Here is a 13,675-nt window from a genome sequence, read left to right as displayed (position 1 = left end):
GAAGTTAACATTCTTTCTTTATTATATCCATTTACTTTAATTATCCTTGCAAAAAAAATAACAACAACAGCAACAAAAGCCTAAGGACAGAAAAAAGAATACTTGTGTTTCAAATTGTACCTTATTAAAATTCAGAACGAAGGTAGTGTGGACCATCAGCTCTCATACAATAAAGGTAGTGAAATAGGGAAATGAAAAAAAATTGAACTACATCTGAATATGAATGTGTTTTATATCAGTAAAATTTTAAATTACCTGAGGAATTTTATTTTTACTAGTTATAGTACTTTAAACTTTTTATGCTGAGTTATGATAAATGTGTAGAGAGAGAGAGAGAGAGACATTCTGATCTTTTGTTTTTAAACTATATTAATTATACTATGGAATGTGCATTTTTCATGCATTGCTTTGTGGACCATCTCTGTATGTGTCTGTGGGGGTGGGGGTGGGGGGCTGTGTGTATAATTTGTCTACTTAATGTCTTTTTACCTATGCATTCATCCTTCAACTATAAGCTTAAATGCCACTTCTTCTTTAAAGCCTATCATATTGATGCTAGAGAAATTAAAGGGCCAGACTTCCCAGACAGGAGTAGGAATGAGGGTCTTACAATATCTTTAGAAAATGAATTTTCTGAGACTCACAAGGGAAGATGGAACATGGAAGAAGGTTTTCTGGCATGGAGTTATATTTCTCGGGTTCCAAAGCCCACTGCCCCTTAAGCCAGTCCTGGGAAGAGGTACAGTTGGGAATTCAGCGGATTCAGAAACAGAGCCAGCATCCAGAGTGTCCGTTCCATGTTCAGTGGGGTGTGGTTCAGCATTCGGGCCAGATTCAAGTCCATTAGCCCATGTGAGGAGTCCAACATGGCCCTGATCCATGTGGGCACAAGAGAGCCCAGCCTCCTGCCGCAGGAGTCCCGAGAGGGCCCTGCACCCTAGAGACAAGAGAAAGGGGAAGGGAAGGGCCAAACTTCCTTTGGCTAGAAGTTTATATATTTAGATTTCATGCACTTGCAGTGGCCGTGCCCATCCCCGCCAATTACCTGTTCTCAGGTGTGATTGACGGGCAATTCGTCTTCCACATCCTTCAGACCTTACTGGGCATTGTGTCGAAATTGCCTTTGTCTCATCCCATCCCCCATCAATCAGCAGGGAATAGACTTGGAGAATGTTTAATGCAGTTTTTTGGCAAAGCTGAACAAATGGCATGCCTATATCGTTTGTTCCCCCCTTTCACTCCTTTCCGGTTAAGTAATAACCAGGTTATTACAACAGCATCAATATCACTCCCTAACTAGGTCAAATCTGTTAATTTTATATGCTCACAATGCTCTTTTAAAATACTTTTTTACAAACTATACTTAAATAAGTATTTGTGTATTGGCATGTACTGTTTCCTGCTCCTGACTATGCTCCATGGTAGAGACCTTTTCTGCCAATTCATGCCTGTCTCACCAAAACAACACAGTTCATGGTCGCAAAATGGGAGTGGCTTAACGACTGATGAATAATATAACAATGAATGAACATACAAGTGAATAATATTGTAAGAACCTTAAGAATTATAGTTTTTAATCTGGATTCATATTCCTTGGAATTGCTGCTAGAAAACAAAGTATGTGCCAAGCAGTGACCAAGGTATCTCCTCTAACAGACCTATGGCTTAGTGAGGAGACAGAGGTTAATCAAACAACCACATGAATGAATATAAAAACACTGTGAGAACTGTGAGATAGTAAAAGAGGCACATGAAACTGTTGTAGATGGAGGAACGAAAACCCATATCAGGCTGATTTCCCTAAGTCAGAAGGAGATCATGCCAGGTTTTTCTGCAGAATTTTAGAGCTGAGATCAAGAAAGAGTTTGGGTAAGGTTGATTCGATATTACATCTCTCAGGTAACAAAAGTAGGACCTAGGTGTGTATGTGTGTTTATATATATAAAATTTCCATACATGCAACTAATTTGTGGAAAGGCCAAGGATAGAGCTCAGGGAGATGTAAAAGTAGTAAAGCAACCATTATTGAGGTACTATCAAGAATTAGGAACTGTTTTGAAAGATTATTTTTGTGTATCTTACTTAAACTCTCTCTCTCTGTCTCTCCTCTTTGGTTTCAGTTATCTTTATTTTACTTCTTGGCTCCCCCACAGGAAAAGAGAACAAATAATCTGGATGATCAGCAATGAATAGTATATTATTTTACATTCACTACTAATTATGAACACCATTCTCTGAAGAGAAAATTCATATTAACTGACAGTGATCTGCTTCATTCATTCCCTGGGCACCTAGCCGTCTCTGCCATTACACCAGGGCCAGGTCCGTTGTTGGAGCTGCTTCATCCCACCCTCCTCCACTGCGTATGGTGACTTTCTGGGGCCCACCTTTCCTCAGAAGCCGTGCCAGCATTCTGCACGCCTGCATGACTGCCCCGCTTCTAGTCTTGTGACTTGTGCCCGGAAGGAGGTCAGTAATATCCAGAGCCTTGTTCTCGTTCAATATAGATTAAAAAGAAACCTCATTTGGACTACAGGCTGATTTGTGTGATTCACCTAGATAAACCCATGGCCCTCCATTAAAAGTTGACTTCAACCCCCCTAAACTGGTAGATAATTTCCCATATGACTACCACTACTGTGTATGTACTTCTCAGGAGCTTCTCGGGAAGTAGTGAATATGGCATTTATGCCAAGGTTTAGTCACCTCTGATTACTTGGCAATAATATCATATAATCCAGGGCAGCTTGGGAAGTTATAGTCCATGAGCCAATTTCTACTGGCTGCCTGTTTTGTAGATAAAGGTTTATTGGAACATAGCCATGCCCATTCATTTGTGTATCATTTCTGGCTGCTTTCACACTACAATGGCAAAGTTGAGTAGTTGCTAAAGAGATTTTTATGGTTTGCAAAGCTAAACTATTTGCTATCTGATTCATTACAGAAAGTGGTTTAAGATCTTGATCTAAACTAACCTTCACTTCTAATAATAGTACTATTTACTTTTTTTATTTTAAAAATAACTTTATTGAGTCATCTTATAAAAGTATTGGAGATTTATAGTAACATAACATACACACAGACACACAGACACACACACACACACACACACACATAAAGGGCTTAGAGATACTTGAATTTCCCTCTACAATAAGTAAAAAAATTAAAAAGACCCGAGGCATACAAAAAAAACCCCCAAACCCTTAGATCCCTTATTTCCCTGTTTTTGTACATAAGTCCTTTTGTGATTTATACCTTTCTTTAAATCTCTCCTTAGTATTTATTTCAACTAGATGTCCTCTGCACTCTGAAAGTTCACTCTGTACCTCACTCTGCCCTAAAGAGGCTCTGCCTGAGGGGCCTTGCTCAATAGCATTTTCTGGAGCTGATGATAAAGAAAGAGTTCTCTAACATGTGTAGGAAGATCAAGGATGATCCCTGTCTAGTTGGCTTTGCTGACAGACTAAGTGCCAAAAGACTACTATAACAATGATATGTCAAAACAAAGCAAAACAAACAAATACATCAGAGATATATTTTTAAAATACTTTATGAATCAAATATTTTTTCATCCTGACACTTTCAAATTAAATTAATGGAACTATCATTCAGTATGATATGTTTATAAAATATTCAGGGATATTTGTATAGAGGCACTGCTTCAGCTCTCTGTGAAAACAATCTGAATTAAAATTTAAGTATTTTTACTTAGTGTAAATAAAAGAATAAAAACTATTGTAATTGATGCCTCTGTTAAACATATGACAGTACTAAAGGACTCTCCTATCATTATGATCATTTGCCAATAGAAGTTTTTCAGACAAGTCATTTAACCTCCAAGCGTCTCATTTATTTCTCCTCTCAACATTGATCAAAAGATATATAACATTTAAATTACTTACAGTTGATCTAAATAGATTACATTGTGGTATGTCATGTATCCTCAGAACATTTATGCAGGGAATGTAAGACTGCATACAATTGTATTTATTTTATAGGTAAAGAACCCAAGAAGGTTCAGATAAGGGCAACTATGTACCTTCAGCGCAGTTAATTATTAAAGATACATGTCTATAATTAAAATGCAACATGGATTATCAGCAAGTCAAGTACTCTTCTGGGAGAATGTCAAACTTTACATTGATGCTGTTTTTTTTTTAGTTTTTATTTCTAAGTAATAATTGCATATAGTTTAAAGGGTCAAATAATACTATATGATTTATGGCAAAAATTAACAACCTCCTAATCCCCACTTCAATTTAACACTCTCCACTCTCCAGAAACAACCACTTTCATCTCTCTTAATTTTTAGTTTTGATACATATAACCATATATCTAATAAATACTTATATTATTATTTTTTAAATTTTGACTTCTAGGCCTTCTCTGTTGACATTCCTCCATGGAAGATGAGGACCTACATGTCCTTAGCACACTGCCCTCTCCCAGTTATCACCCTACCCCCCCCCACACACACACACATTTCCTAAACCCTCACTTTCCCAATATAGTTGTAGAGTGATTGTCATTTAGGTTACATCAGTGTTCCCTATATACAAATTCATGAGAATGTAAATGGTAGTGACAAGTAGACAAGTGAGTACCAGCTCACAACAGACAGAAGAGGTCAGGGTTTAAATATTAAACTTTCAACAATCCTCTTATTTTGATTTCACATTTTCTCCCACTTCCAAAGACACATGGAGTCTTTTTTGAGTGTTTCACTGTATATCAAAAAAGTTTTAGCAACTTAGCTCATTGCCAGGTAGAGATAATTTTTTTGTTTCTATAGTCGCTTACTATGCATATTAGTCAAAGTTCTCCTGAGAAACAGAGCCATAGATAGAGATAGTGATTTATTATGAGGAATTGGCATATGGAATTATAGAGGCTGAGAGGTTCCATAACCTACCATCTGCAAGCCTGAAATCCGGGAAAGCCAGTGGTGCAGTTCTAGTCTGAGTTCAAAGGCCTGAGAACCTGAATTGCACGGTGTAAGTCCCAGTCCAATGTTCCAGCTTAAACCGCAAACAGACAAAATTCTCCCTCCCTCCACCTTTCTGTTCTATTCAGGTCCTCAATGGATTGGATGATGCCCCCCCACATTGGGAAGGGCAGCCTGCTTTACTCTGTTCACCAATTCATATGATAATTTCTTCTAGAAACACTCTTATAGGCACACCCATAAATAACATTTGATCAGATATCTGGGCATCCAGTAGCCAGTCAAGCTGACAAACAAAATTAACCATCACACCATGCATACATCTGGTTCCCACTTTTCTTAATATTGCACTGTTATACTTTATCATCTTTGAACCTCTTAGTTTAACTTTGTTTTTTGTTTTGTTTTGTTTTTTTAAATATCTGTGTTGTAAATTCATTGGTACTTCAAGGGGGAACGAAAGATCTGGTGTGTGACCAATCCACCATCTTTAATTTGATGTCTCTAATATTTATTTAATCTTAACTGGAATTCTATTTTATTAAATGGAGAATGTGCAGACTATCCACTCCTTGGAAATGCTCTAATATTTACACTATATTAGATGAAATAACCAGCCCCCATAAGTAACTAGTCTTCTATAATGGCTGTTAAATATTCTGAATATATTTTATTCCTAGGACATCATCAACTGAAGAATGTTAGAAAACTTGTGAGGCCATAGATGGAAGGAAGAGGAATATCTTAGGTTGCTGCTGATGTTAAAGGAAGGTGAAAATCATTAGTGTGAAGTCACATGTGTAAATTCTATATAATTCATAAAGTCCCACTGTAGGTCCTTAAGAATGTTGTACCACAGCAGATGAAAATGCATTTGCCTGCCATTTCACTTAGCACCTTCCGTCTAAGATGAGAACTTTATCACTTTGCTCACATTACTATGAATAGTCTTCTAAAACTCAGATTTCATGCAACCTTTCTTTCCAAATATATCTTGGCTGGATTTTACTTAGTGACCCCCATAACACCCAGAAAATATCAGTATTGTAATCCCTTAGTAGGTATCCAGACTTGCTCCTAACATTTGTTGTCCAGGACAAGAATAAAAATAGAGGTACCCACCTCAAGTTCCGTGTTCTCTACCTTTTCACCCTGTCTCTATCCTGCAACCTTCCCTCCCCTAGGCCTTATGTAAGTGTTGCTTTCAAAGTTGAGTCACATACCCTTTCTCCCAAAACCATCGCTTTTTTACCCTTCAGGCATAGGGGAAATGCACACAGTGGAATAGTCTTCTAGGAAACAATGATGTAGATTAAATCCACACAAAGCCTCAGGGCATTTGGGAAGCTAATTCTATGACAGGATTATCAGTTCTATGACACCTGAGAACTGTAGACTCCCTACCCTGTTTGGAGGAGTCAAAAAGACAAGACCAGAGTGGATATATCTAAAGAATGGGGGCCATTGGTATTGTATATATCCTTTGAACTGGTGATTTGTTTCCTTCTGTCTCCTCCACTCCAGTTTGAGCTCCTTAGGTAAAAGAACTATGTATTATTAACCTCAGTATTTGTCAAATTAACACACACACTGGTTTTCTCATGGGAGTGCTTAATGAATACATGAATATATACAAATATATCAATTTGTTAGAAATACCATTACCTCCCCAAGTGAATTTTTACCTATATAAATGCCAATTTCATAGATAATTTTTCCTCAAAAAAAGATTATAATTCTAATCAGATCAAGGGCATTCAAATTGTCTTAGGAGTTTGGAACTGAGACACAAAGACAGTCTATCAATTAGCTACTGTTCCTGGATATAAAGAAGGCATATATATTAGGAAATGTATTTGGGCCTTGAGTAAGTTGAAGAGAGAAAACTCACTTGCAGAGTAAGAGAAAAACAATGCCAAAGATCTACAAAAGTAAGCTGTCATAGGGACTCTGTGACAAACAGAGAAAGAGAATCTGGAAATCCTAGTTCCTGATACAGTTTCAGCACTGCCCTGGATTTGGTCCTTGCAAGATTCAACTCACTTTCTTTTCTTGAATTCTGTTTGATATGCCTATAGTCTAATTTCTTTCTCTCTCTCTTTCTCTCCACCTGTAATTTCAGTACTTATTTGGCTCTGGTATAAAATGATTACTTTGTTATTAACCTTAGATCTTAGAGGAAAGTATTGGCCCTTATACTTACACCTAGGCTTCCCCATATCACTCAGAGCTTGAGGTGTGTTCAACGCTCAGTTATTGTCTGAATGGCTAGTGGATACTTTCCTTTCTTCTGTGAACTAGTAACTCACATGATGAAACAGGTTCTTGATGTTGTATGTTTGACCTTTTCAGGGCTATTTGAAATGGATTAGTTCTCTACTTTAAATATAATCCTAGTGACACTTTAAATGATAAGTTTATTTCCCAAAAGATTTCACTTTTCAAATAATTATTTAAAAAGACTAATTTAAGACCCATGGTAATTCATTTTTGAATAAATATTTTTCCTGTTTCAAATAATGTACAGTTTTATTTATGGATAAATGATTAGTACAATTGGAAATGTCTGGGTATCTAGTCAAGCTGTGAACATTTCCTCTAACTTAAGCTATATTTTGTGGACTACAGTTTTATGAGTCCAAAGATTAAATAAAGGTCAAGGATATATTTTAATAAGAAAATTGCTCTATAGAGTCATCAAATAGTCTGACAGTGCACAGGTGAGTGGCAGGGCAGGTTATAAAACATGATCATAGGAGAGTGGATATTCAGAAATGTTTGGCATGAGTATATGTTTGCATGAGACCTTAATTGGTTTTGTTCTGTTGTTTGTTTTTTCATTTAGCAGCCTCTTCTTTCTGTCACTTCATGAGTTGACAATCTATCATTACTCTGAAGAATTTGCCCAAGTCCAGTTTTGAACAGTTTGTTAATTTGCCATCATCCATAATTGGTTCTGGTTATTGCCTAGCATACTTAGGATATTTTTATTATGCCTCCCCCATTTGCAGGTAAACATTTTTCAAAACTGATAAATTATAACTGGGAATCCTGAGAAATATTAAACATTTTCCAAATCAAGTTTGTGGTAGGCAAAGAACTTGATTCGAAGTCAGGAAAGCCAACTACATTGATCTGCCACTTACTGACCTTGAGCAATTTAAGAGACCTAAATCTCTTATCTTGAAAAACGAACAAACAAACAAAAACTATAAGGTCACTAAGGGCTCTTCCATCTTTTTTTATTTTTTAAATCTTCATCTGAAGACAACTTTTCCAATAACTTTTAGAGAGAATGGAGGGAAGTGAGGAGGGGGGAAGAGAGAGAGAGAAAAACATCAAACACGTCGATTGGTTGCCTCCCGTATGTGCCCTGACTGGGCCAGGGATGGACGTTCATGCCCTTGATGGGGAATCAAACCCGAGACCCTTCGGTGCATGCGCTGAAGCTCTAACCACTAAACTACACTGGCCAGGACAGGGCTCTTCCACTTTGAAGATTAAATAATTCTATATCAGAAACATGTATTGGCATTAGTTTCATGACACAATTTAAACAAAAGGAGACTGCAAAATTGTAGTGTAGGTTTTCACTTCCACAGCATTGGGTGTGATATTGTGTTCATAAGTGTAGCAATTTCACAGGTACCTATGAGACTGTTGAAATTCACAAAACTGTAATGTGGATTGGCTTTCTGAGGCATTCAGAGCCCAGACTGGCAAATTTGCAAATGAAATGCAACATGAGAGTTAAATATATACTTGAATGGATATAAGTAAGGAAAAAAATGACATAAAATGCAGGAAATATTTTCCTGAAATCACAACACATTCCTTACCATCCCACTCCAAGGAATTGAATGAACAAAACACTGACAGGGAAAAAGAATGGGATATTAGGACTTGTCCCAATAACAGTTCCATGAACTCAGTACTGCCTCTGTTAACTTGGATTAAGGGACGAACATTTACTAAAGCGAGCACCCCTCTGACAATTACATTATGTCAATGATATGTTTACCATGCAGTTATAAACTCTAGATTTTCATCTCTTTGTAAATAATAGAGAAAAGGAATTAAGAAAGACCCCTTTCTATTTAGATTGGGAGGCAGAGGTAGAGAAAAAGGTGAATATTCTTTTATCTTTGAAAAATTAAAGGACAGAACAAAATGAAGTAACTTCTTGAAATGCCTTGTTCTGAGGTAATCTGAACAGTTGTTGTTTTTAACTTCCCCTCAGTTAAACATGCTTTCATCATGCTGTGTGTACAGAGCAATGAATCTTTGCTGTCGCTATTTGCAAAGCAGGAGGTGTAAATGTTTTTCAAATCCTCCAGGGGACCGTAGAGGTCTCCCCCACCCCACTGGAAGATTCACTTCTCTGCAGTCTCTCCCTCTTTGGCGGGCTTCCATGCCTGAGCCAGAAGGCAGGCCTCCATCTGCAATTCGCAGTGAGACAACCTTCGCAAGTCCTTAGGAAAGAAAAAAGAAGGTTGTTTTTTTTTTTAAAAATCAACGTTTTGCCACTAATAGTATGGAGAATGTTGAGAGTACATATGATAATGTACAGATAATGAGCGTGTCTTTCACAGCTAAAGCACTGGGGCTGTTACAGGCACACGCACAAGCACCTACCATTCTTCAAACAGAAATCAAAGATGTTCAGGAGGCTCAATCACATGTATTGTGATTGGAAAGCGATATCCTATCCTGTCCTATAACCTTGGGTATTTCACACGAGGTTTTTAACAGCCATTTGGGGACCTACTTAATTTTCACTTTGCTCCAAATGTATAAATCACACAAAAGACCCAAAAAGCCAATACATAGAGCTAGTTAAGTAGACATGGTTACCTGTTATATTGTCCTCTCTTCTTTTTTTTTTTGGTCTTCATGTTGAGTTTTACTGATTTTCCTCTAAAATCTACAATCTGTTCTTTACTTCCACTTGGTTCTCCATCCTATGCAAGATAACTTCTCCCAAGTCTATGTCGTGCCTTTCTTATGACTTTCCACTTTCCTCTATGGAATATCATTCAACTAAATTATTTGCACTATAACACTGATGCAAATAATTCTCTAAACCATGTTTGAAAGCCTTCTTTTTCCCTTATTTCTCAGAGATAGAAAGAAGCTAACTTCAGCTCCCTACTACTTATAGGTCATTTTCTTTCACTCTCACATACATTGTCACTTAATATCTGCAACTACTCTATGAATGAGTACCATGATATGAGTCGCTGCTATTACAGTAGCAATGACTGATACTATATTAAGATTAATGTAGATTAGCAAAAGGAAAAATAATCTCCACTAATAATGAGAAAGCTGACAGGATCTTAAAGCCAACATGTAGAAATGCTTTTAAGCCCAGATCTTTCTGAAAGCAGACGTTTGCTGTTGACTCTCCATCCCTGTGTGTAATTTCCAGCTCACATTCCATTAGCACCTCTGAAAACATATTTCTAAAATGAAATACGCCATCTTTTCCTCATACGTGTGTTCTTTATTTTTATTTTTTATTTTCCACCTCTACAGCCATCTTCGAGTCACTCAGGCATACAAACTTTGTATTTTTCTAATTCTTTTGCCTCTTTCTTGCTCTCCACAGGCAGTAAGTTACTTCCATAAAACCCTTGTATTCACTGCCATCTTCCTTTTTCTGTTGGTATTATTTCTTGTAAGGCTGTTGAAATCACATTTTACCTGAAACTTTCCTTTCCAGTTCCCCTTCTCTAATAGTTTAATTAGCAGAGTAATCTTCTTAACGTTTAAATACAATCCTATCAAGGCCCAGTTTTAAACTTTTTATTTCATATCTAATAAATTTCCAGTGCCCCAGGAAAAAATTCTTTTAAGGCTCCAAAACAGTTTCTTGACTGCCTTCCCAATCCACTGTGATCCTATATATGCACTTGATAACAGTTCCTGCTTTGTCGCTCAATGGTCCTGATTTCTATTTATGAGTGCCATTTGTGTCCTGGTTAAAGAATGTCCTTGGTTTATGATTTGTTATAAATCACAGCTTCATTTCTGTCTTCGAATCCTATTATTAAAATACAGGGGTGGGCAAAAGGAGGTTTACAGTTGTTCATATGGAAAAAGAATGTAGGTTACGATTATTACAATAGCTTTATTAATTCTGTGTTTTGCATACTCACAACTGTAAACCAACCTTTGCCAGCCAACCGCTGTAGTTTTGGCTTGGTATCAACCATCTCTTCCATCACTGAGGGCTTTTCCAGCTGAACTAGAGGGAGACCCAACAGTTGATTTTTAGTTTCATGATTTCAATAGCCTTAAACGAAATAATACCAGTAGAAAGAAGAAGATGGCAGTGAATACAAGGGGTTTGTGGAAGTAACTTACTGCACGTGGAGAGCAAGAAAGAGGAAAAGGAATTGTGGTCAATAGTATTAGATCTTTCACAAAACAGTTACAATACACGCTTAATGTTTTATCCCATTTTTCCCTCTTATATACAAGATTCTCCAGTTTTTTTATAACATAGCACATGAAAATTACATTCTGATTATAAGGAGTAATGAAAGAAGGTAGATGCTGAAGGGCTGACAAGCCAAGGGTTCCTGCCGATTCAGGCAAATTGGATGCACATTTTGGCCACAAGTTACTCATTCAACACATGCAAATCAGTTTCTAAAGCTCACCAGTTAGAAAGATTTTCCTTATATATTTGATTTTTGAATACTGTAAATAATAATTTAACTTGAAAAAAAGAAAAAAATCACAAATTCTTTATGTTTGGACATTTTTAAAATTTGTGATATCTGTGCCAGAATTATTAATGTTCATCAACACTAATTTCTCCTCAGCTCTTGAGTACAGGAATGATGCCACTATCTAACCACTTAATTCACTGTCAAGGGGATTGCTCCCACATAATATTTCCCTTTCATTTCAAGATGTCAGTAATTGTAAATCATTCCATCTCTGCAATGATGGCATGTTGGTGAAACATAAAGATACATTATAAGTGCATATATTGATTTTATGATACGTCTCAATATTGGAAATTTTAAAATGAAGCATTATTTCTATTTTATAAACAGTGGTTAGGAATTTTCCATTTATTTAAGGGAGAATGTATCTTGCACTAGTTTGTTTCCAGGTAATATTTTCTGGTGCACAGAAGCTTTTAATTCTCTTCTTTGGTGACAAACCTAGAAGGAGTGGTAACCATGGAACTTAATATTTTCTTTTCAATTTCTTTATTAATATGGGGGATAGGCTAACCCTTTTTTTCCCAAGATATGAGGTTCAATTTTTTTTTCTCATTTTGTCATTTTTCTTTTCACTTTTTTGTTGTTGGATGTTGCCATGTAGACATTTTCCACTTTTCTATAGGAATTTTTCAGTCCTTTCTTTAATGGTTTCTGGAATTTTTACTTTCAGAAAGAATTTACATAGAGGTTATAAAATATTCTTCCTTGATTCTTACTAGTACTTTCTTTATTTCATATTTTACATCAAAATCTTTGATCTGCTACAAATGAAGTGTGGATGAAACTTTTTTCCTTTATCAAATAAATGTTGGGTATGTTTTCAAAGTGTCTTGCTTCTTTATTAATTCAAATAGTCTACTTAGATGTTTTAAGCACACTTAGCTATGTTCTGCTTCCAAATTTTAATATCTGTAGTATTTGGAGCTTCTCATTTTGCTGCTTGTGGTTCTACTAATTCTTTTTTTTTTTATATGGTTCAAAATATTACAGATATCCCCTTTTCTCCCCATTGACCCCTTCCACCCGCACCCACTCCCCTCCCCAGTCCTTCACCTCACTATTGTCTGTGTCCATGGGTTACATGCATATAGATCCTTTGGTTAATCTCTCCCTACCCACCCCCCCACCCACCCCCACCTTCTCTCTGAGATTAGCCAGTCTGACCCATGCTTCCATGTCACTGAATCTACTTTGTTCAGCAGTTTATTATGTTCTTTAGATTCCACATGTAAGTGAGATCATGTGATATTTGTCTTTCTCTGCCTGGCCTATTTTGCTTAGCATAATATTCTTCAGGTCCATCCATACAGTCCCAAAGGGTATGAGATCGTCAGAATAGCTCCATCAACAAATCAACAATTGACACTTGCTGGCGAGGGTGTAGAGAAAGGGGAGCCCTGGTACACTGCTGGTGGGAATGCAGACTGGTGCAGCCACTATGGAAAACAGTGTGGAGGTTCCTCAAAAAGCTAAAAATGGAGCTGCCTTTTGACCCAGTGATCCCACTCTAAGAATATATCCTAAGAATCCTGAAACACTAGTCAGAAAGAACTTATGCACCCCTATGTTCATAGCAGCACAGTTTACAATAGCTAAGATCTGGTAACAGCCCAAGTGCCCATCAGTAGATGAGTGGATAAAAAAGCTGTGGGACATTCACACCATGGAATACTATGCAGCTGTAAAAAAGAAGGATCTACTAATTCTTAATTGTGGTGGTTTATGTCACCTTTTGGAAATTTTGTACTGTGAGCTCAGCTTTGGCACTGTTTTATATGTGGGAATCTATGTGTACTGAATTGAGGCTGAATCCCTTTGGAGAATATCTGTACTTCTTTCTGCCAGGCACCATTAGAAAATAACAACTTTTAAATTAATTTTTCTATTTAGGGTTTCCTGGACCATCTAGGACTAGGTAACATAAATTAATTTCAATCCCAGGTAAAGAAGAAAGCCCTGCACAAGTGAAACCTCAGGAAGGGTTTTA

The sequence above is a fragment of the Miniopterus natalensis genome, chromosome 1 (assembly GCF_054644295.1).
Source record: "Miniopterus natalensis isolate mMinNat1 chromosome 1, mMinNat1.hap1, whole genome shotgun sequence".
NCBI lineage: Eukaryota > Metazoa > Chordata > Mammalia > Chiroptera > Miniopteridae > Miniopterus > Miniopterus natalensis.
The sequence above is the reverse complement of the archived record's forward strand: the minus strand, read 5'-3'. Positions refer to the sequence as shown.